This window comes from Archocentrus centrarchus, chromosome 6 (genome assembly GCF_007364275.1).
Source record: "Archocentrus centrarchus isolate MPI-CPG fArcCen1 chromosome 6, fArcCen1, whole genome shotgun sequence".
Taxonomy (NCBI): domain Eukaryota; kingdom Metazoa; phylum Chordata; class Actinopteri; order Cichliformes; family Cichlidae; genus Archocentrus; species Archocentrus centrarchus.
This window is the reverse complement of record NC_044351.1, coordinates 10,036,973-10,060,623: the sequence shown is the minus strand read 5'-3', so window position 1 is coordinate 10,060,623 and position 23,651 is coordinate 10,036,973. Positions and strand designations below refer to the sequence as shown.

General features: G+C 41.9%; 1 protein-coding gene across 4 annotated transcripts in view; it reads left to right on the top strand.

The window, feature by feature from the left end:
* The first annotated feature begins 817 nt into the window (after positions 1-817).
* LOC115781701 (transcription factor SOX-6-like) overlaps positions 818-23,651 on the top strand; it is a 101,893-nt gene continuing 79,059 nt past the window's right edge. For 2 of the 4 annotated variants that reach the window (XM_030731513.1, XM_030731510.1), the window contains exon 1: positions 1,654-2,612. The gene's annotated coding sequence lies outside the window, so the exon portion shown is untranslated. Of the gene's footprint in view, positions 1,157-1,653; positions 2,613-15,938; positions 15,989-23,651 lie in introns of those variants that run through there. The other 2 variants (XM_030731512.1, XM_030731511.1) reach the window with 2 other exon arrangements.

Here is a 23,651-nt window from a genome sequence, read left to right as displayed (position 1 = left end):
TGTCTGCTGGGCATGGGAGTCCCACCCTGCCATGCATTAATTTCAATAAAATTAATTGTTTATTTTTCTTGGGTGAAATGAAGAAGAGGCCGGATCCAGGTTCACAAATTTACAGACCTCATAATCTGTGAATTTTTGTGTTTTTTTTTGAAAAAGAGAAGCGAAATATTCAAAATGATTAAACATGCACATTTTGATGGTCAAATTGAATATATATATATATATATATATATATATATATATATATATATATATATATATATATATATATATATATATATATATATATACTCAAAAAAAATGTTGAGCCAGTTGTTTAGCATTTATTTGATGAAACTGTCCACCAACTCATTTTTAAAAAATCAATATAAAACAGCTTAGCCTGCTCATTGGCTGTATTTTTAGTTCTGGGTGACTTCTGACACTAAAAAGTTTGCAAGAAAAATACAATCAAAGTGTACTCAAATAAATCGGAACACAGTTTTATTCCATTTTTAATCGAGCAGGTCATCAGGAGTAGGAGACCGGTAGCCTAGTGCGCGCATGCACACGCGTGCGCTCAAAGGCTGCAAACACCGCGAGGGAGACGGCTAGAAACAGATGACATGAAAAGTTACAAAAAAAAAAAAAAAAACGTACAGGAGTGAAAAAGAAAATATGGAATGGTTTACATTTCATCAAACATAAACAAAGAAAGTGACAGAGGCGGTCAGAGACGGATAAATAGCCAAGTGAGTGAGAGGAAAAGAGAGAGAGAGCGCCAGAGGGAGTGAGAGGAGGGGTTATCCTGCCTCTGCCTCTTCACCCGACAGTGCCCCGCACTCTCACTTAACTGCCACACAGTGCCGGCCGGGAAATAATCGAAAATACTTTTTAAAATCCTCCGAATGACCGCTCGTCTGGCTCAGTGTAACTTCTGACAAAGACGCCGCAGTGTTTTGTTGTACTTTCTGCAACTCGGCGGAGCGCAAACAGAGGAGTTACCAAAGTCCCCGATGAGCTCCAGCGATGGTGACTTTACGCACGGGATTTGAAAGCTGTTTGAACTGACTCCTGTTTTTTTTTTTTTCTCACCACCGAAACTCTGTTATCATCGCCCAGAAGAGTCGTCAAGTTTGCAAGAAATACGCAGCGAATGCTGAACGATTGAATCCAGGTAAGAGACGTCTTGTTGCATCAATGTGGAGCACCGGGACCGTCATCCGGCGTGTCCACCGGGGCTGGTTGTTTTGAAAAGTCCGTGCGCACTCCGCTTATCTCTGCTCCATAACAAACAGCGATGACAGCAGCAGATTCGGGCTGCATCACTGTACTTAAACCTGCAGGAGGACTGTGATTAGATCTCGCATCACCTGAAAAACTAACTCACGGGAAATCGTTTTAGAAAAGTTTTGTGTTGCGGCTGTTACAGAAAAATGTTCTTTAGAGTAATTTATTTTCATCATAAATCACTTAAATTTAGATCCAGTCACAAAACTTATTGAAATCGATTTATAATGAACCAATAATAAGCATTATCATGCCCATCGGCTGTGGTTATTTTCACATTATTTGCATTATGATATAGCTGCAAATTATTAAATGTTTTGGTCATTTTTCACTTGTAATAATAAGGCCATTACATTTATAACAGCCACAGCAAAATCACGTGCTTGTGAAGATAGCTTCAAACCGAACATACACATTTAAGTAAGTTTAACAAAAAAAAGAAAGGGTCCTAAAAACAAATTCACAACAATACATTTATCTATAAAATCCTCTTATTAAAAAAATACAGTAACATGTATAAAAATCTCATTTGCAAATATTTGCCAGCGCATTTCCATCTCTTTCTTCTTGTTTGTACAGTCCAAATTCAAGGTTAATTTCAGACATAAAGGATGCGATTGGGCAAGAAAAGCAGAGGCTAAACTTCACCCTCCACTACATCCCTGTCATGCACTATTAACAGAAATGGATTAGCGGTTCTGTAGCACCAGAAAATTGTTCTATAGGCTTAGAGCTCATTAAAAGACATTTAGAAAAAGTTCAAGAGTTCAAAAACTTTGCATAAAAGTAAAAAAAAAAAAAAAAAGAAAGAAAAAAAGAAAAAACTCTCAAGAGCCCCGAACTTGAATTTTAAAGCACAATTTTATAAAACTGTAAAGAAATAAATCTGCTCTTAAAGTCGTCCCATCATTTCGGTCCAACGGAGTATGTGGGCTTGTAGTTTTAGCAGTTTCCTCTCCGACCACAGCGGTGGCCCTCTGTCTGTCATCGTGAACGCGTCGCGTACTGCCGGACCTCTGTGGTCCTCAGGCGCGTTCGCGGACTCGCTGCACCTCCACAGTGTACAGTTCAGCCCGCAGCCAAGATTGTGGTGGTGTCCTGCATTTCCCCACTTGCACTGGAATACAACAGAAAAAAAAATAGACCACGGAGGGGAGAAAACTTGGGTAGAGAGTGGCGTCCTCAGGGCCCAAGTTGTTCTGAGGTCACGGCGACTGATCCTAGAAGAATGCGTGAGTCATAAATTAAAATAGACCTGGAGCCCTAACGCGAATCCGTTGAGACAATACCGGAGTGAAACAGGACAGCGTCCCGGGACGGCCGAGGAGATAAGAAATTAGCCCGTAAGTCTCCTTTTCCCCCTTCATCTTTTTCTTTACGTGGCTTTTTGCACAGTGCATCTTAACTTTCTGGGCGATAACATGAGTTTCAGTTTCACTTGACAGCCTGATGGAGTGACGGCACTGGTTATGAGCGAAGTTAATTGCGGGTGTGTGAACTTGAGCCACGCGGAGAGGGGGCAGTTTCTAATCCCGAGTGAAGAGCCCGCTTCTCGGGCAATCAGCGGGATCTGTGTCCTGCGTGAAAGTTTGCCCCGAGTTCACGGTGAGGATGTGACAGGGGGTACAAGAGGACAAGGCGCACGACAACGGCGGGCACCGACTGATAAAGTCACTTCAGGGTGTTCCCCATATTTAGAGACACACTACACCTCCGAGATAAGCCTCTGCTCGCCAGCAGATAAGAAGCTTTTAGAGAAACATTCAGAGAAAGAGGGGAGAGATCACATGCATGACAAAACGAGTTAAATAAACCACTGGAGAGGAAGCAGAGTGTCCGGTTAACGGTTTCACCCAGTACCAATTAAATGAAACCACTACATTTTAATCCCTTGTTGTTATGGGAGTTGTAGCGATAATGCGCAATTTCCCAGTATCAGCTTTAATTGTTTCACGCATCCCATTTTTGTTTGCACATCAAACCGCTCCTCTATTCAGTTATAATTGCCCGGCTTGACAGATCCTCAAGTTGCCAGTTTGGGCCTACCCACGCGCAGTAAATGACAATTTCCAACAAGTTGTTTAATTGTTTGGGCTCCGGCAGAACAATTTATAGCCGCCACCCCTCCCTCCCTCCCCCCCAAACTCTCTTGTAAGTGAGAGTGTCTGTCTGCAACAGTCCGAGCAGGGGGGGGTCGCTGGAGTCGCTCTCCTATGGTATTTTGTTTTGAGCAGGTGCTGCGGGTTGAAGTTCCCTCATAAGGTAAAGTGGCATTAGAGTGTCCAAATGGCAGACTTATATATAGGCTGCCAATTCAGCACATTGTTCAGGACTGCATGGCTGCGCTTTCTCCGCTGTCTGACGGAGACCTGCAGCTTTTATTTTTTTCCCCTCTCTCTCTCTCTCTCTCTCTCTCTCTCTCTCTCTCTCTCTCCCTGTTCTTCTGTGGGAATCTGCGCTGACAACAGGCGGACAAGCCTGAATACTGCGGCCGGTCACTGCGCGCTCCAGTGTGACGCTGTCATCAATATGAAAATAATGAGCCGTGCTCGAAATGTCCATCGCATCTCCAGCAAGTCTGAAATAATCGTCACCTGCGATATAAAATACATTCAAAATAACACAGTGGGATTATTATTTAATTTCATTTGTCTGATAAATTCTACAGATTTAATAGACAAAATATAAAATATAACATTTTTGGATTTCTGGGCTTGTTTTCTAATGATTTTATTTAATCATATGATGGTCTAGTGATATAGACATTTGCATTTTCTGATCATCTCTCTCAGCATAAATACTGTATTTAAAAAAAATATCATTACATGAGCTAAATCCTGTTTTTAAAATATGAGTTTACATTTATTTTTCTTTGTCACATTGTGAAACATTCAAAACCCTCTTGCTTATAAATCTAGCTGTGTGCTCACACATTCATTTAGTGCCACATATACTTTTTGGATACCGGGAGGCCTTTTGCTGTGGTGTGATGCAGAGAGACTCTTTAGTGGCAGACAGAGGGCACAGTTGGAGGGGCAAAAGATGAAGAGCTCTTACAGTTGGTAGAAACACAGAGATCGATGGAAAGGGAGTGAGAATGCTGCAAATTTCGGCATCAATCGGGCGCTCACTGCAGTCTGGTGTGCAAAAGAAACCTGATTTGATTGGAGTTTTTAAATGTACCATAATGTTAACCCTCCTTGACATCGCTGTTGTTTTAGTTACCCTGCATATTGAGCATAACATCTATCTAACATCTGACCATAGTGTAGCAGATTTAAGTGTTTCCATATGTTGTTTTTTTGGAGGATGTCAGTCACCTTCATCAGAGATCCGTCGCTTCACAATTTTAAGCCTGTGGCCAATCTGGAGAGTCCTAATTATTTGTTTTTGGGCTCTTGAAAAGACAACCAGCCCCCAAATTGGACATGTGTTGTACAAACACAAATTAAACATTTAGCTGTAAGTATTTCTCCCTGAGTCCTAAGTGCATATTAGTCAGCCTATACTTATCTCTGGCCCAACGGCACACCCAAATTGCAGCGTTGCTGCTGAAAAAGAAAGGTTGGGGCCTCAGAGAATGAGCACTTGAAACATGCTGGCAGATGCCCATAAGTTTCACAACCAAAGTGGAAGCTTAGGTGTGTTTGTGCACACAGTGCATGTACAGTATGTGTGTGTGTGTGTGCTTGTTTGTGGACTATCACATCTTTTATGTTCTTGTGATTGTCCACAAAGAAATCGGGCAAATGTGTGACTAATTGTGCTCATGTGTATTTTCACTGATTATATTGTGTTTTTGCACATGAACGCGCACCATGCCAGTGTGTGTATGGGTCACTCACGCATGTCCTTGTGCACAGTTAGGTGTGTATACTATAAAAGCATTTTATGTTTTTTATAATGTGTCCTTGTCATGGATTTCTATATTTGTGACTGCGTGCATGCATGTATGTACCTTTATTGTGAGTGTGTGAATGTGGGCATCGTGCTCTATGGATCCCCCCCCCCCCCCCCCGTAATATAACCTTGGAAACAGCTTCTTAATTTTTCCCCTGAGCAGAGAATAACGGGGTGCCATTTTCATTTTCCTCTCTCCTCTCTTCCGGTGGTCTCGTGGTAACCTTTTCTTTCTGCCTGCAGATTCTCCAGCACCTGCTCCCAACCATCCAATTTCAAAGCTCAAAATGAGAGCTTACCTGACACACACTCTAATGACAATCCCCTCTACACAAAACATGCACACGGGACGCACGATCCCCTCCTTCCTCTTCATTTCACACCTTTACATGCAGTATGCAGTCTTTGTTCAGCGTTATGGTATCTCTCAAGTTCACACCAGCACATATTTTAGGGTGTCTTGATGCACAGAGCAGCTCAAGTTTGTGACATTCACCACCTTCCTCAGCTTTTTTTCTCCCTGCCTGTTCTTTCTTTATTCTTTATAACCTTTGATGACTGCAACATAAACAAAAGCTGTTATAGACATGCAGAGGGTTGAGTATGATTTATAAATACGTGGTTTACAAAGAGCTTTGACAAATGACTGCAGCACTGTTAACACAGTCACAGACTAGGCCTTCTGCCTAGAGAGGGAAAAAAACAACAAAAGGTGGCTTCAATCCACCTTAAACCTCTTACTGTATTCATATGCTTTGATCTTCTAAAACAAAAGTCATTTGTAATTTAGCCTTTTTTCTGTTTTCTTTTGAGATTTGAACAACTTGGCATGGCAAACGGCAGCATCGTTCTCGCTGCTCTCGCTTTTTCTCAAGTGGAAAAACTTACCATCACCACTGACACAAAACAGAGAGCTGCCTTTTCTCTACGCTGCAAAAAATCTTTTTTTTTTTTTTTGGAAATGTAAGAACTAAATTATTGAAGTAACATAAATCACTGAACAAATCCAGCGTATGGTATATCCACATGAGAAGCAGTGGAGGGTGGTATTTTACCTTAATGCGGAAACACTTTTACTCAGTGAAGGCTTATTTATGTGACTGTAAGTGAAGCAACTGTCATTCTGATTGCCTTATAGAGACAAATATGTAAAAGAAAAGTGGGATTAGTTTACTCTGCATGTAGTCACATAAAATGCTACAAATTACAAATTAAATTCTAGTATCTGAAACACGCAGTAAACATTTTGACATTGATCTGAGGGCTGCAATGTAACAAATGTTTCCTTTTGAATGGGGCAAAAAGGGAAGAAAGGCACATGGACTAAACGTCTTTCCCAGAATTATGTTATTAGTTTTGCGGAAAAGAAACAAACAAACAAACAAAAAAAAAGAACTCAGTGACATTACAAATCAGTAAATGCCAAAATCAAAAGGGCAAAAAAAAAAAAAAAAAAAGGGTCAAAGAATGAAACAAAGAAAACAGTCAGATGGCCAAAACTCATGGGTGACAAACTCTCTTAATCTGAATAATCAGTGTCAAATGCCATGTTTCTCCACAGGAACATGTAGCATATGGGAAAAAAAAACAAAACAACCTTTTTTTAGATTCTGTTGTGGTGCATGCAAAAAAAGATTTTTCTCACAAGTTATTATTCATTGCTGCTTATGTAAACCCCCTCACTGTGACTTTATTGTTTCTTTAAAGAGGCTGACTCATTGTGAAAAAGACATGATTCAAACTCTCTTTTTCCTCAACTGGTGCCAAAATTAAATGTTAAATAAAAAAATGGATCAGTGAAAATATCCAGTGAAGTATGTTAACTCACTGCGGTAAATTAGAGGATTGTGATCAGCCTTTTTTGGTCAGGTCTATCAGATCGCAAGCTTTTTGAATGTCTAATAAGACTAGAGGGCCACCAGGTGACTGCACAAGTGCTCCAGTGGCTCTTTATCTATCAGTCAGCAGTCGTGGCCTTGGACTGGAGCAGCAGAAGCACCAGGAACAAGCAGATGCTTGGCAATTACACTGCTCCTGATGATTTTACAGAAAAAGGAAATCGCATACAAGCATGTTTTTCAATTCCAGGAGGTTTTCGGTCCTTCCTGTTCCACCCTCTTTGCTTTTGCCGGTCCCACTTTTTCTCTCAGTCTACCTCTTTCTCTCCTTCCCTTTTGGGCTACATTTAACACATCCAAACTAAAGGTGTACGGACTGAAAGGCATGAAAAATGATATGCAATGATCCACAGAGTGGCACAAGTTTTGTGTTAAAAATGACAAGAAAAACCTCCTTCCTCCTTTCAGTAAACCAAAAACCGCGCCATACAAAACAACTCAGCTGGCTGGAGCTCTATTTTGTCACGACACGAGGATGCTATGATTGGTGGGAAGCAGAGTTTTTTTGCCATCGTCTATACTAGGGTCATGGTATGTGTGTTGGTGTTTGTTATAGATGTTGTGGATTGTGATATGAAAGCTCTGCAGAGTGAAGTTGTTCGGTGTATGATTGATGTTCTTATGTTTGTCCTCCGTTATTTTTCTGTGCACGGATTAAGAAAATTCCCTCCATGGAAGATCCAAACTCTCAAATGTTAATTTATCTGCAATTCATTTTTCTAACTTAACAGGAACGTTGCTCAAGAATCACTTTACATAAATGATTATGCACATCTTCAACAACAAATCACTCATGGGTGCATTGTACTTAATAGTGCAAGGACTGAATGGAGGAAAGTGAGTGTCACTGGCAAACACCTCCCGGGTTGTTTTATGCTGCTTCAAAACCAGTGGTGGTTAGGGTTTCATTTCTAGACAATACAATTGCTGAAAGTTTTGAGAATTGGAATGAAAGTGTTGAATATGTATTTACTCATCTTTTGTGCATAACAGCTAAGCGTGCTGTTTCTGCATTTTCAGGCCCCGCCCTTCTGGCACCCCTACGGTTTAAAACAAACAAAAGACTTATTTGCACTACCTTTTGATGATAAGCCTGTCTGTTGATGTTGCACAAATTGCTCCCAGGTGCTCTGCATTTAATCACAATTTTTTTTTTTTTTTCCTGTTTTGTTTTTTTTTAAACCTGCTGATTTTGAATACAGATTGCTTCCAGAGCCACTCTGGTACAACACGGCGGGTTTCTCATTGAACTTGCTTTGTGAATTTGTCTGTCCAAGGATGGTAACAAAAAAGAAATGTGCTGAAGTGTTTGTGGCAAGGGAAAAGTGCTCTTGTGCCGTCCGTGAACCTTTCTGAGATCATTTTGATGGAACCGCTGAAAGTGGCAAATGATGCTCATAGTGACAAAATAGAACCACATGCTACTGTGCATGCGTACTTTGGCTAGGACAGTGCCAACACACATGCGTATTCACATGTGCATCTGTGGGCATAAAACATGCAGAGAGTGTTGTCACAACTTAGCTGCTTTCCTTAGTCCAGCAAATAATTCAGTTTACTATAATAAACTATGGATGGATTGGAAACAATGTTATGCTTGCAGACACCTATCTTGATTTGATTGAATATAAGAATGGAAGAAAAAAAAAAGACTTGCATAAGTACTATTTAAAATAACTGGGTCATTTCTATAATGGAGAAAGTTGTGGGAATAGTCTCAAGTGAAGCAACAGAAGCTCAGGTATGTTGACCTTAAGTCAGTGATTTGGGGTCAAGTTCCAAAAATACTGGAAACAATATTTCCAGTAGTGCATCTCAGTAGTGTATCCTTATTAAACCCTGGCTAACACTCACATCACAGAACTGATGTAAAAATAGCAGAATGCCCCTTTAAATATCCATTTATGCTTAATAGATTCCACCGAGGTGTCATTTCCACGTCATGCTTATGTGGTCATGAGTTATTAGATATGAAATCTGAGTCTACATTTCTGGTGACTCCAATAATCTCCAGGCCTGATCTGTTCCACTCATCATTTGACCTCAGTGCTGTTCACAGTGATTGCTAATTGCTAATTATGTCTGCACACTTAACAACTTTTCAGGAATCTGTAGTTATTTGCATAGCTGAGCTCACTGTATCGCTCTCACCCGGTCACCTTACACAGCTTGAGAGATTAATAATCTCTTTAACGTTTGAACAAAAATACCCCAAAAAGCAGCTGCAAACAAGCCTGGCGAGGCTGCACTCTGGGTTCATGTTTACATTGCTTTTATGATTTGTTTCTTTCCTGCTCCTCCCATCTGTAGAAGCGTCACTCTGCTCTAAATGCAGGCTGGGTAACCTCCACTTTTACCACTCGCAGTGGTTTGGAGTAATGGGGCGTGGAAGCAGGGTTCGGGGTGCGAGGCCTCTGAAATGATGCTGTGGTAAAGTAGCGAGGCCCAGGATAACATGGTCCCACCCACTGAGCCGAGGTCCAAATCCAATTGGTCGTCAGCCAGCTTGTCTACACAGGGCGTTGCCATGGTTTCCAAGCCCTAAAGAAGTCTTTAATCGAGTTGTTGTCATCATGGGATGGCGGTGACTGTTTGGGCTCAAAGTGGCGAGATAGAAGCAACAGTAAAGAAAAAAGAGAGCCAACCAGAATGAGGGACGCCGGATATCAACTGTGTGTCTCAGAATAGAGAAGTACCACTTTGAAAGATACACACATAAGGATCATCCCTTTTTTTACGTGTGTATTTATTAATGACATGCTTCTGACAAGCTGTGCTGGCTCATGGCTGTTTGTATATGGCATGCTATGATCTGTGCATACTGTTGGATTAGCAGAAATGGGGTGTGTGGTGTTCGGTGATGACGAGATGCAGAGGAGCGGCACTGGCTCGGGTATCGAGCTGACTGAGCCAGGTGTCAGGTTTCCTCCGCACAGGCCAACACACTTTAGATGGCTGGGTGGACAGCGGTATCGTGACCTGCTGACATTTACGCCAGTGGGTTTCACACACAAAATACAAAATATGCAGCACCGGTGACCGGTGTTAGTAGCCATGTGTGTGTTTACTCTGGTGTGAGCCATCACAGGGGAATTAAAGGCACTTTGTGGGCCTCACCTGTTCAGTATCTTGTGTAACAAAAAAATTGGGGGTGGGCGTGGGGGTGGGGGGGCGTGGGGGTGCTCTAACAGGAATGGAACATTTTGAGGAACTTGAATTAAAAAAACAAAACAATTTGTCAATCAAAAATGCTTAAACACTGGAAACAACTGGTCAGGTGAATCGCAGTGCTATTGTTAGAAGTAGTTCATTTGTTTTGGCTCACAGCCGGTGTGTAACCAAATGAAATGGCCTTTTGCCACAGTCTTTCAAGTTGATGGTTCCTGCCACTGCAAGAGGGAAACATGCTGCCTCAGCGAGCTGTTTGGTCTCATTCTCGAGGAGCTTACGCTGTGTCTCCCCGTTAAATATGGGAAACATACATAGACTGGCCTGTGATGTCAGCTGTTATTGCTGGAGGCCTGCTATAGGAAAAATCTCATTTGCCTTTGTTAAGCACTGCAGTGAAAAGGAGCTTATATCGTAAAGACGTTACTGTAGCTGCTGCGGGGCACGCCACGTCAGTGTGTACGCTCGTGTCTTTAAGTGTCTCCACACTGCGTTGTGGCTCTAATGTTTGTATTTCCTCACACTTGTGTATGTTTGACAGGACAATGGTTTCTGTAACTGTTTATGGTGCAAACAAAAGAAGTTAACAGGTGTCTGCTGCTGTAGTTTTGATAAATGATTACATATTTCCTCTGGCTGCCTCTCTTTGATTTTACATGCACTTTGTGACCACGCTCCACCATTCTTTTTTTTCCCCCTGGAGAATAACATCTAACAGGGTGACGGTGATGATGGAGGGAGTCGTGGCATGAAGAGAATGAAATATTCAACCAGTCTGATGGAACATGACAGTTACGTGTCCACATAATGGTTTGGCAGAGCATATATCAGTTGCTTGAGTTCTACCTCTAAAGGTCCTCCTGCTGCCCACAAGATGTTCTGGGGACAGTGCAGCCAAATACAAATAGGTGTAGATGTGTTAACCCATAATTTTTTTCATTGCATTTTTTGGGCTAAAAAAGACCTGCTAATTAAAAGGGACAAAAATATCACCCCCCATCATGTTTTAGGTTTCTATAAAATGAAATGAGTGCATTAATTTATTCAACATTTCACCACAATGTAACACATGGGAGCAGTGTGAGATTGGGGGTGGGGGGGTTCTGGTAGATGAGATAAACTGTATGGTTGATTTCTCTCATGAAAGCAGACATATGGAGAGAAGAAGACTGGAATAAAACAGTTGATATTTATTGCCACCACAGTTATTCCTGCTGTTTTTTCTACCAATCCTGAAGACCACCTCCTCCATCTCAACAAGTCTCTCCTCGCATCCAGCTTCTTCGTGTTTTACGGAGCAGCAGATTTGTGTGCTGTCCTCTAAATCATTTCCCTCTCTAGCAGATTGCTCCCCACTGGAATATTGGCCTGACAGCCCTTTTTTTTTTCTCCCTCTCCTTCCCCAGCGGACTCATTTACATTTATGCACGCAGCAATTAATTACAGGCTGGCGTTGGCCTTGTAAATTAGAAGGAGCTGAGGTCGCCCTCATTAATTGCCCCTGACAGTTAAAGCCTTGTTTGGGTCGTGACAAGGTTGACTTTAGGCCGGGACATTGGAAGCTTTGCAAAGACTGGCTTGTCTTCATACATCTGATATCATTTTGGGATAAATTAACATGCTGCTTGATGAATATGTTATTTTGTACTATTATTTTTTCTTCTTTTGGACATAGAACCATTTTGCAGTCTCTATGTTCTTGGCATCCATAGGTCACCATTCCAGGCCTTGTGTTATGTCTTCAGAGTAATGCCTTGTGTATTCTGAGGGTCTTTCATCCAAATGCTTGCGTATGGAGTTTTCTATAGGCCCAGAAGTCAGGCAGGCAACTTCTCACGCTTTTGGCCTTTTCATGCGAAGACGCTCCAACTTTTTCCAGCTCCTTCCTTCACAAGGCCCTCCTTTCTTCTCTGTCACGCAGCGATTTGTTTGTGCATACCTCACCAGCTTGACAAAAGAAGGGAGAGATCCTATTCACTTTTGCCTTTGACATTCACCTCTTGTTTTTACAGTCTTTCCAAGGCGCGCTGTTTGCACAGTGGAACAGGCTTTGTCTTGAAGAAGTGGGACAATGGTGAGCACCATAATGTAATCTCCTAAGGGTAGTGAGCAGAGGGGTGAGGTTTAGACATATGTGCTGGCGCTTGCCCCTACCATCCTCTATCTCACTCCCACCTTTTACTTTAGCAATATTTCATGTTAACAGCGACTTGGGAGAGAATGTGTGTTGTCACTTAAGCTTCTGTAATGTTCACCTAGGTATTTCATGAAGGGAACACAAAGGGTTTTCACTCATGCAAACATCCCCTTCCCTTGTTACACGTTTTTTTTTTTTTTTTTTTTAACATATTCTGTAGCAGTTTGCCCACCCACGTGCATAACTTCAATCCTTTTTTCTTCTACTGACATAATAAGGAAACATTAACCTTCCCTCAACTTAACCAAGTGTTTTAGCAGTGTAAACCCAACCACATAAGAGTTGCTGGATGCAAATGTCGACCTCCAAAAGTCCTGTGCTTTGTCCGCCCACCAATCATCATTTAATTTCTATGCGGTAGAATGATTCTAAATGTCTTTGTGAATAAAAAAAATTACACCCTCTTTATGGTTAAATTGCCAGGTGTATGGAGCTTAGGGGAAAGGCAGGATTTTATTTTTTATTTTATTTGATCAGAGCAGCAACAGTGATTTTTGCCTTGAGACATGCTCAGACCGCTTGTTGCACGAACTGCTTTGTTTCATTTAGGATGTCACGCTTCAAGGAGTGAAATAGAGAAAAGACAGCAGCAGTTTTCTTAAAATTGTAATTCATAGAACAAATAAATTGCATGAACTGTTTTTTTTTGTTTGTAGCACTAATATCTGAAAACTGGGATCAATGAATTATAAAACCTCAGAAACATGTCTATATTCCTGTCACAGTTTCAAAGGGGAAATTCACAGATTTAAGAGTTCAGTGCTGATAGTTAGATACAGTAAGTTTCCCTTCTTACAGACTCCAAGTGAAAATACAGAGAAATAATCTCTGAAACATTACGAGGCCCGTACGACATGGCCAGTGGCCCTCTGAGAGTCGGTGTGCACTGTAAGCACATCATTTATGGGTCAAGTGAACCTCATTTTGGTTTAATTGCCCATATGATTAGTTGGAACCATGCACTGCTTCCTATGGTGCAGACATGGAAGTGGCAGCACAGCACCTCAAGCAGCGCTGCGCTCATTGAGAGAGCTTCCGCTTAATAGAGTTCCATTGTTCTTTCTCCAGTGTGTCCACGATTGCACAAGTGGCATTGACAGCTGCAACAAGACAACATTTGGGACTGTGCATATTTTGTTGCGTGAATGCGTGCATTCATTGTGCAGGTGTTGGCCTCCCTGTGAACATAATACAGTGTATCTTCTTGTCATGCGCAATATTGCTCACCTCTCCTGTTACTCGCCCTAATGCTATGATGTCACCGCTTTGGTTTTCCAAGACATGTCTCAGGCCCTTTGTTTCGCTGCTCTCAGTGTCTGTTCCAAACACCAGACACTTTTTTTTCTGCAGCTGGTTCAACTGTAGGGTGACATGTGCCATTTTACAGCTGTTGGACAGTGGGCCAAAAAGGTAGCTGTTACTTCCTGCAGTTGTCAGGAGGAGCCTGACATGGCTTTATAGCCTTGGTCTCCTATGTCAGATCCTCCCTGAGAAGAGGACCTGGCATAGTGGAGAAGAACAGCAATTGAGCATAAGCGTGCAAGCACAGGATAGTAAGCCAAAGAATTAAAGCAAGAACTGAAAACACACACTGACTGAGACAGTGCGTGTCACCTGGTCTGTGGAGGTCCATTTGAGTGCTGAGTGGTTCCAGGGAACAGTAACTCAGTAAATAACTCCTTTAATTGAATTCATTTTCAGATTACGACTTCAGATAACTTTTGCACATTTCAGGCCTGTGCAGTCCTTGGTACAATAACACACATTCAGCAATTCCACAGAGTATAAGCAGTATTTACACACTGCATATGCACATGTGAGAAATCCTGCAGAAAAGTTGCATGCCAGTGTGAGCAAATGAAGCTTTGAACACAAGGTTTTTGCTGAGTCTCTCCTCCACTGGGCAGCCAGCTGTCTCTCCGATTACCCAGCATCCTCCAGGTGTCAGATCTGCCATCTGCAGATGAGTGGCAGGGCGTGTGGAGCAGAGGAATGAAGGGGGGGGGGGGGGGCTGGTTAAAAAGAAAGAGAGGAAACAGAATAACTGGTTCTGCAGACATCTGGAACATGTTCAGACGGGTCATTGAGGGCTGCAGAGCGCGAACGGTGCTCAGGGGAATCCAACTCGCAGTCACTTGATTGAGAAAGTGGCTTTTTGAGTCATTAGGTTCTCAAGGCAAAGGCAGGAGAGAGAGAGAGAGAGAGCGAGACCGAGAGAGAGAGGTGCATTTTATAGAAAAGTTTGCAGGGATGCTTCACTGAAGTGTGTTTTTACCAATTATTTGTTATCAGTATTACTGTATTATCAGAACTTCTTTGAGTTTCTCTGTTCAGAATAAAATTCAAATTTAATTGTGCCCTGAGAGAAAAATGCTTCTAAGAGAGAATCATTTGGTTGATTAAAGACATGAATAAAAGATCATACATGTTCAGTGTTTGCTTTTTTTCTTCATTGTTCTCAATTAGGCTCAAATGGTGGAATCAAAGGGGTGTTTGTGTTGCCCCATTTGTACAACTTAGATGCTGCGTTAAGGCGACGTGATGATGCACGGTGTCAGAAAAATGCTGCTGTGGTGTGTTTAATTGCTTGTCTGTGTGAGCACAGGCTCGCTCTTTAAGTTTCTTTATCCGGACAGTTCTTAATTTCATGAATTAGGGACCTTCCTCTCTCAATTAAGACGGTCTCCCATCCTCTCTCAATTGGGGCTCTCTCAGAGTGGTCCTTTCCTGACTACGGTACCTTCAAAGTGTTGCCATTATTTATTTTCTCAAACCTTTGATTCACCAAATGGCTGTTTGTGGTGTGTGTGTGTGTGTGTGTGTGTGTGGGTGGTGTGTGTGTGTGTGTGTGTGTGTGTGTGTGTGTGTGTGTGTGTGAGAGGCTATAATAAGGCTGACTCTGGGTTAGCTTTGGGAGTCAGAGTGGTTTTTATTAGCCAGGCAGCCCAAGAATGAGCTGTCCATCTGATGAGAGATTTCGTCTCGTGCTCTCACTGGAATCAGTTTTTGAAAGAAAATATCAAGCATCACTAACCCCGTTAAGATAGATTTTTTTTTCAAACTTCAAAGCTGTGCACAAGAATCACGTTGTTTGTCATTTGTTAGGCTTTGCGTGGCTGAGTGTGTGCTGTTGTTTATGCAGGGAAAGTGCTGTGAAAGAAATACACTGATCCTCTGTTGGCTTTGCTGTGGACTTGACACAGGACCTCTGTTCTGTCTTGAACATCCGCTGCAGTGGGCTCCCAGGTGGGGTGAGTGTGCTCGCTGTGCTCCAAGAACAGATTCCAGTTCAAATTTTCATACTTTGTCAAACCTCAGTTTGTTGGCGGGATGTGAAAAATTGATTCAGTGTTCATCAAAAATGTTTCCCGATTTGCACTGTCGTCCTGGAGGGTCGCGTAAAATCTCATTTTTCATTAACAGATCTTAACATGGCTGTTATCTGACAAAATATTCTCTCCCCTCCTCTCGTTTTGCTCTATTCCAGGTGATGTCCATTATTTTAAAGTGCATCCTTAAGTGAGAAGGGGTGTTGGAGCTGAAGTCTCTTGTTTCTGTAAGTTTTCCTCATCAACTGATATGACAAGTACTTTCTTGTACTGCAACACTGCCAGCTTCTTTGTGATTTTGTGCCACTGCTTGGCACCTTGGTTAACAGCTTCTGTAAAAAGGCAGATGATAAGCAGTTGCAGAGAAAACACCATTGTTTTGGCAGAGCAGCACAGAGCAGCTCTCACGGGTGTTTGAACATGCCAGGTTTTGCACCAGCGGTTGTGCTTGCTGAGTTTTGTGTGTGTGTGTGTGTGTATGTGTTTGTGTGTTTGTGCACACGTGTGTTAGCCCATGTTAACAAAACTGTATCCAACTAGCTGCTTGTCAGCTACCTCTCACCCCTCCATTGGTACATACAGACTGCTTTTGATTTGTTTCACAGCAGATGCAGACCTCCACTCCTGGTAGTGTTCTGCCCTGTGTGCCCTCAATAGCTGCTTTCACTTGGGTGAAGAAAGGGGTCTTTTAAAGGCTCCCACAGGCATCACTCCAGGAACCTTTCAGTGGGGACCTACAGTATGCCTTTTAATAGACTTTCTCTCTGTGAGCAATAAAGATTATATCGACTCAAATAGTGCTACAGGTAACACTAGCCTAAATTAATCTGGTGATCTCAGTGGTTTCAACAGAGACATGAAATATATAGATGGGAGAGGTTGAAGAAAAGAGTGATCTGACCATCTGGCTAATCCCACTGTTTAAGAACACTGCCTAGTGCCTCTTTGACTGTGTCTCTGTTAGGTCAACAAGTGGCCTGATGCTGCATCCTACTGGTTTGCAGCATCTCAGTTTAAATACTCAGTTTAAGGCTCTTAAGAATCATCTCACAAATGTATATAAATCATCTTCAGAGCTGTGATTTGCTACCTGGGTTTAGGACCACTTAGAGGTCACAAGTAAATAAGTCAGATTACTGAAGGATACAAAACAATTAAACAACAAAAAGCAAAACCAATAGATGACTTAGGCTTGCTTATAATTCTATCAAACTTCCTTAATTTCATCAGTTCATTTGGAAGCTCAAAATCAAATTATTCTGTCTTTTAACGTGCAATTGCTTTTTCAAATCTAATAACACAACGGTAAGACGACAAGTGGAACCTCCTAACAAAATCACAGTCTTTTGGGTACCAATCCTGTCGTGACAGCAAATGATTTACAGCATCTTTGTTTCACGGGACTTTGGAAGGAAGAGGATGTTGTGTGCTTGAGGAACGACAAAATTTAAGCCTTAACTTACTATAAATATCCAATGACTAATCAGAAGAGCAGTTATCTGTCTACGACGTCACTGGGCAGTTTTCCAAATGTGAAACAGGATAATGTTGGTAATAGGTGTTTACATTTAGTGTGTGGATAACTAGAGTCATATTTTTTTGTGTTCAAAATCTGTTTAATGTTGAAAAAAAAAAGATCGCAGCTTATATAGCTATATGATATGAGTGTTTTCATCTGCAAATCTTAAATACAGCTGCAGAAAGAAAGAGTTCAGGAAAAGAATTCAGCCACTTTATGCAAAATGACAGCCCTGTTTGCAGGGCTCTGTTGTTACACATAGCTGCTGTAATAGCAGTCACTTGCAAAGAGTTAGACAAGTTACCAGACAGCGAGCAGCAGCTGCTAGAATGATTTGTAGTGAGCAAATGAGCTAATGAACCCACTGAGGTTACCTGTTTGGCTTCCCCCAAAAAATGTCCTTATCTGCTCCACTCCGATTTACTTCAGCTGTGTGTGAGAAGTTGACTGTATTACGAGTAATGGGCAGCATCTAACAACATTTAGTTGCTTAGTTAACATTATGCCATTAACTTTCTGTTAACAGAACTCTGTTATGTCCTCTTGAAGTTGGACAGTTGTTTTACTGATCGGATTTGTTCACACAGACTTTTCCGTGGCAGAGAGGATATCTTGAAAGTTTGTGTTAAAGGAGATTTTTAGAGATGGGAAAAGAGAAGTGAACTTTAGAGATCTGTTACAGCTGGTGCATTCATTCATGTCCTCCCGCTCATGACAAGTAGTGTTATGTATCTCGTTGTTTGTCAGGCTGTGTCTGCGTCGTATGTGTTTGTGCCTGCACGCATGTTGGTGTTTTGCACACTCATGCCTCATCAACATCCCATCAGAGGCCCATCTGGTTTTCTTTGAAGAGGCTCGTGGAGCTGCAGCAGCCCTGGCTTTAAGGCAGGGCCAAGCCAGCAGCAGTTCCTCCCCACTTACACATAAGTCCATGGTGCGAGGCCCTCTGCCAGTAACATTATAGACCGACCCTTGTGGCTACTTCCCAAACCACCCAAGCTCATACCCCACTTTCTCTCTTCTATTGCCCTTGAAATGGGGCCTGCTCTAAATATTATCTCCCCCTGTGCTTTATCCCTCCGTTTATCCCTAAGTCGGCAGAGAGAAGAAAGGAGCCGTGGGGCTTAGTCACTTTTTCCCTTCTCTTCTCCTCTCTCCAAAACCACAGGCAGCGGCAGCGGCTTCCTGGAGATGAGCGCTTTTGTCTGTTGTGTGACCGCTGTGGCTTTAGGCAGATCCTCCTCTGATGAGGTAATGCACAAGCTAGATGAGCAGGCAGAGTAAAAAAGCAGGGAGGTGTAGGAGAGAGACCTCAGTATGGATCTATTTATTTTAACCTTTGATTTATCTAAGGGAGGGATACATTTCTTTTATACATCAACATCCTGCTTCACATAGAGGCCGTTGCACACACTCACCCAGTGGGCCGGTGTGACCAGTTATCAGCTAGTAACTAATAATTAGTTTCACTAACACATTATAGATGAAGTGCATTGCTGAGAGATCACCAACATATTTTCCCTCTCTTATGACCTTGTTTTCAACCTGGCAGTGAATTTGATTAGAAGCATTTTGGTTTTTGTGGAACCATATAGGAGCAGACAGGAAAAAAATAGAGTGAACAGCATGGGATGCAACAAAGTTCCTGGGTGAAAATCAAACTGGGAACCTTAGGAACATTTTTGATGAAATAGGAGGCTGCATAGCCAAAACAGTGCACAGTGTTGGCAGGTGGGTAGGATGTTGGCAGGATGGTAGGGGATCACAGCCTCTAAGCTAGTTCTTCTTAGCTGTCAGTGAATAAGGAGAAAAAAACACTTCAATTATGCATCCCCTAAAGTCTGATGCAAATGACTTCTAAGAGGTGCACATGTGGAGCAAAGTCTTTCTCATATATGTGCGGCTGCCCTTAAATGTGTTTCATAGCGCTTACAGGCTTATTCATATGAGATGTACATATATAACAGATGAAAATGTGAAAAGAGATGCACAGTAGTCATCATGTGTAGAAAACAGTTATGGAACATTTTTTAGGCAACAGCTGTCTTCATCATTTTTCCCGATCAGTTCGACAGGAGTGAATTACTGCGGTATTTCCAATTTTCTGTTAATTTATGACAATTAACTTTTAACTCAACACTTCTTTCCTGTATCAATCTTTGGTGAAAAGAAAAAAAAGAAACTTGTGACTTTAGTATTGTGCCAGCATTTTGAAGAAAGCACATGACACATACACCTCTGGATAAGAGGAAGAGCTGGCAAAGTTGGGAAGAGCAGAATTACACTGGACTCCATCGGTAGTCAGTCATTCTTTATCATTTGGGGAGTTTGTTTCTGCAGTCCACTGGGTGAATAGAAATATTTTTTGCTACAAAAGTTACAAAATCTTAGACAACATTTTGCATCAATATTCAACAATATTTCAACATTTGCAGATAGCCAAATCTTGTCCTGTTGCGAAATGAAGCAGCGCTTTCATTAGTCCCATTTTTCACTTTGTGCTTCAGTTGCTATTTAAGAATTTCTTCATAGATTTAAAAAAAAAAAAAGAGTGTGAAAGGTTTTGTGTGATTTTATGTGCAAGTTTCCACTCAGCTTTCACAACTGGTGGTAAAAAAAAAAATTAAAAAGTGGACAGGAACGCAGCTCATGGCTATTTGCATATGTGAATGTTTCCAGCTACAATCGTATATGTGTGTTTGTCCTTTTTTGTCCTTTTTTTTGGTGAGTGCTGCTACACTCTGACTTTAAGCCTCCTGTTAAAGAGTGCCAGCAAACTCATTGACATTAAGAATAATTACTTCCTCTTTTAACTGTCATGGGTCATGGAGGTCTGAGGCCAGGGTCAGTCTCAGCTCTTGTGGTCTGTGCTACAGGAGATGTCACCTGGTCCTTAGATTATGGTCCAGCATGATTATTCTCTCCAAACAATATGCTTCTATGCCTTTTTGCATTCTTGAACATGCTGTAGCTGGAATGAGGCCTTTTTTTTTTCCCCAGCTGTTTGGCTTCCTTCAACACTTCATTAAAAACAGTGGGCTTTAAATACCTTGCGTTTGAATGTTGAGTTGACCGCGTGGGTGGAAAGAAGGAGGGTCAAGAAGCAAATAGCAGATCAGCAACAATAATTCTCCTGCAGTGCAAACATTTGCTGCTAAGTGAATTATCTCATTTTTATTATATATTTAACAAAATTTAACCGACCCTGAATACAGTTCACTACAACATCACACAGCAACACCAAGTCCTCATAATTACAGTATTCTCATTAAAGTAAAACCCTGCATCTCATTTGAAAGCTACCATCAGCTCAAATTAACTTGCCCTAATGGCTGCTGATTGCATTCCTACACTGGCCAACCTCCCTCCTCCAAATTTAGTGATCTGATCATTTAAGTACATGCTTCCATAATTGAGGTCTCTTCCTTGATTAGATTTGCACCAGCTTTTAACAAAGCCTGCTCGAACTTAATCCAATGAGCCCCATTGTAGCAGGAGAGGATGGATGACATCGCTCCTGGTTAGCTTCAACATCAGCCGTGCTGTCAAGCAATTAGAGGCCATGCTGATAAAGTAGCTGGACAACAACTACAACAATGTTCTCAAAGCTCATGAGACAACAAGCTGACAACTGAGCCGCGTTTCACAATTCATTCATTTACTTTATACACACAAACATTGCAGAATGGATTTAGAAATGAGAATTTAAGTTCAAGACATGCAGCAGTAAGATAGCTTCAGTGTTTATTTAGCACAAAACAAATACTTATACTGACGGGAGCTGTCAGAGTCACACTGCGCTGGTTTGAGGCATGTCTCCCAGTTTTACCCTGCTACACAACATCCCCATTCTGCAGACCTGACCCACTGGGACTGAGACAAGCAGCTCAGCGGGGGATAGATGCGTCGTCTTTGGCTACGTGTTCAGATGACACCTGCCCGCCCATAATCACAGTTAGAGACTAAACCTCCTCCTGACCTGTGGCTGTGTGTCACACGTTAAATCCTCTAATCTTCTCCTTTGTTCTCTGTCGCCCTCAATTAGTTACGTACCAAGAGTCAGCGAGAAGAAAGTCTGTGTCCAAGTACATGCCTGTGCTCAAATACCTTAATTACCTTTAACTGCTGTATTCATTTATGTGTCCAAGAAGCTGGTTACAATAAGTGAGTGTACATGGCAGTTAGTGTTGAAATAATTAGTCGACAGGAAATTAAATAGAATCTATGTTGATAACTGATTAATTGTTTGAGACACCTTTTAATGCCCTGAAATTGACTGGTTCCAGCTAATGATGTAAACTTGGACTGCTTGTGTGACTGGCTTATGTTACTATTTTTCTGAAAATTTGTAATAATAATAATAAATAGCAGTTTCAATGAAACAAATTAAACCAATAAAGTGATGCAGCAAAAAGCTAGAAAATTCTAGCACGAAGCATAAGGATTCTCATGAGTTGCTCAAACATGCACACGCTTACCTCACAGAGATTTGTAGCTGATATTTATCTTTATTTCATTTTGCAGGCAAGTATATGTAATTAGACTCTGCCCGACTGATCTCACGATTTAAGCGTCTTAGTTAAGAACCGCAAAGGTTTTGACTGAATCAAGACTGTCTTTATCTCTTCTTCCCATCCATTCTGTGTCTGTAAACCCTCTTCTATTCTCAACAATAGGATTTCACTATAAATAGGTCTGAACAAGTAGACGCTCACCTGTTCAAGCTGCAACTAATCACAGAACTATCTCGGCCCATAAGGTGACACGGGATGAGCAGGCACGCTGGTATGTTTGACTGAAAGACGTAAAAAGGGGGAACAAGAAATAACACAACGATTTTGGATACTGGCCCAGTTTGTGAAAGGCTGCTTTCTAAATCAAAAGCTGTTGATTGCAGTTTCGGGATGTTTTTGCAACGCTTTTCTGAGGTACTTTATTAAGTTCAGACATTCAGTGCTGCCAGAAGAGGCACAGTAGGTCAGAAATTTTAAATTTGGTGAATTTGTATGCACAATAACACAGAGCATGTACACGCCTCATCTGGATTTTGTGTTTTCAGGCAATTGTTGACAAAAACTGATACACAATGTGAATTTAGAGGGAAAACAATGTGTATTATGTAGACCAGGGACACTTAAGACTGGAGTAAGGGAAATGAATGCAGGCCAAATTATGTGCTTGTGTTCAAGAGGGCAAGCACTCTGGAGCATGTTTGTTAAATCCTTTGGATAAGGCTCCAAATGCTTGGCTCCTTTTCAAATGCCGGTTCGCTTGCTGATAATGAGACAGATTTTTGATGCTGCCGCCAATTTGTTGTTATAAAAAAGATAGCGCTTAGATATGCAGACAAAAAAGTGTGGCATGCAGGCGTCGCTGAAGAAAAATGAACAAATCAAAATGATTTATCATAGATGCAATTAATTTAACTATGGAGTCTTACTCAATAATAATGTCTATTGGCATATGACCCTATATGCATACAGTAAACAGCATGTCTCATAACTATGTATGAGATTTTAGTTAGCTAAATATGGCTGAAGGCTCACAGACAAACCCGGGTCTTAATAAATCAGCCATATCTAATGAACCCCCTAATTGTGATACAGCCTGCATGCCCAGTGCTGTGATGGAGAGTGAACCAGCTGAACAGAGAGAGAGAGAAGAGAGAGGAGAGAGATGGAGAGAGAGATGGAGAGGAGAGAGAGAGAGAAGAGAGAGAGAGGACAGAGAGAGAGAGAGAGAGGAGAGAGAGAGGGGAGGAGAGAGAGAGAAGAGAGAGCGAGAAAGAGAGAGCGGAGGAGGAGAGAGAGAGGAGAGGAGAGAGGGGAGAGGAGAGGGAGGAGAGAGAGAGAGAGAGAGAGAGAGAGAGAGAGGGGAGGGAGGAGGAGGGAGGAGGAGGGGAGGGGAGAGAGAGAGGAGGAGAGGAGGAGAGAGAGGAGAGAGGAGTGAGAGAGAGAGGAGAGAGAGGGAGGAAGAGAGGAGAGAGGAGAGAGAGAGAGAGAGAGAGAGGAGAGAGAGAGGGAGAGAGGAGAGAGAGAGAGAGAGAGGGGAGAGGAGAGAGAGAGAGGAGAGAGAGACAGAGAGAGAGATAGAGAGGGAGAGAGAGAGAGAGAGAGAGAGAGGGAGAGAGAGAGAGGACGAGACTCGTCCAGTGGCACCAGGGAAAAAAGAACCACTGCTATGTTAAAAACATTGCTCCCTTCCAGCAACTGTGAAATTCTTGCACGGGTCTCATGAGACCTTTGTCCAGATATGTACTTAATGCGATATAAAATCAAGCAGCTGGACAAGTAACCGTTGCACTCAAGTCCAACCACGAAGAGCAGGAGAAGGATATTTATACATTCACGTAAAGTAATCCACCCCATTCA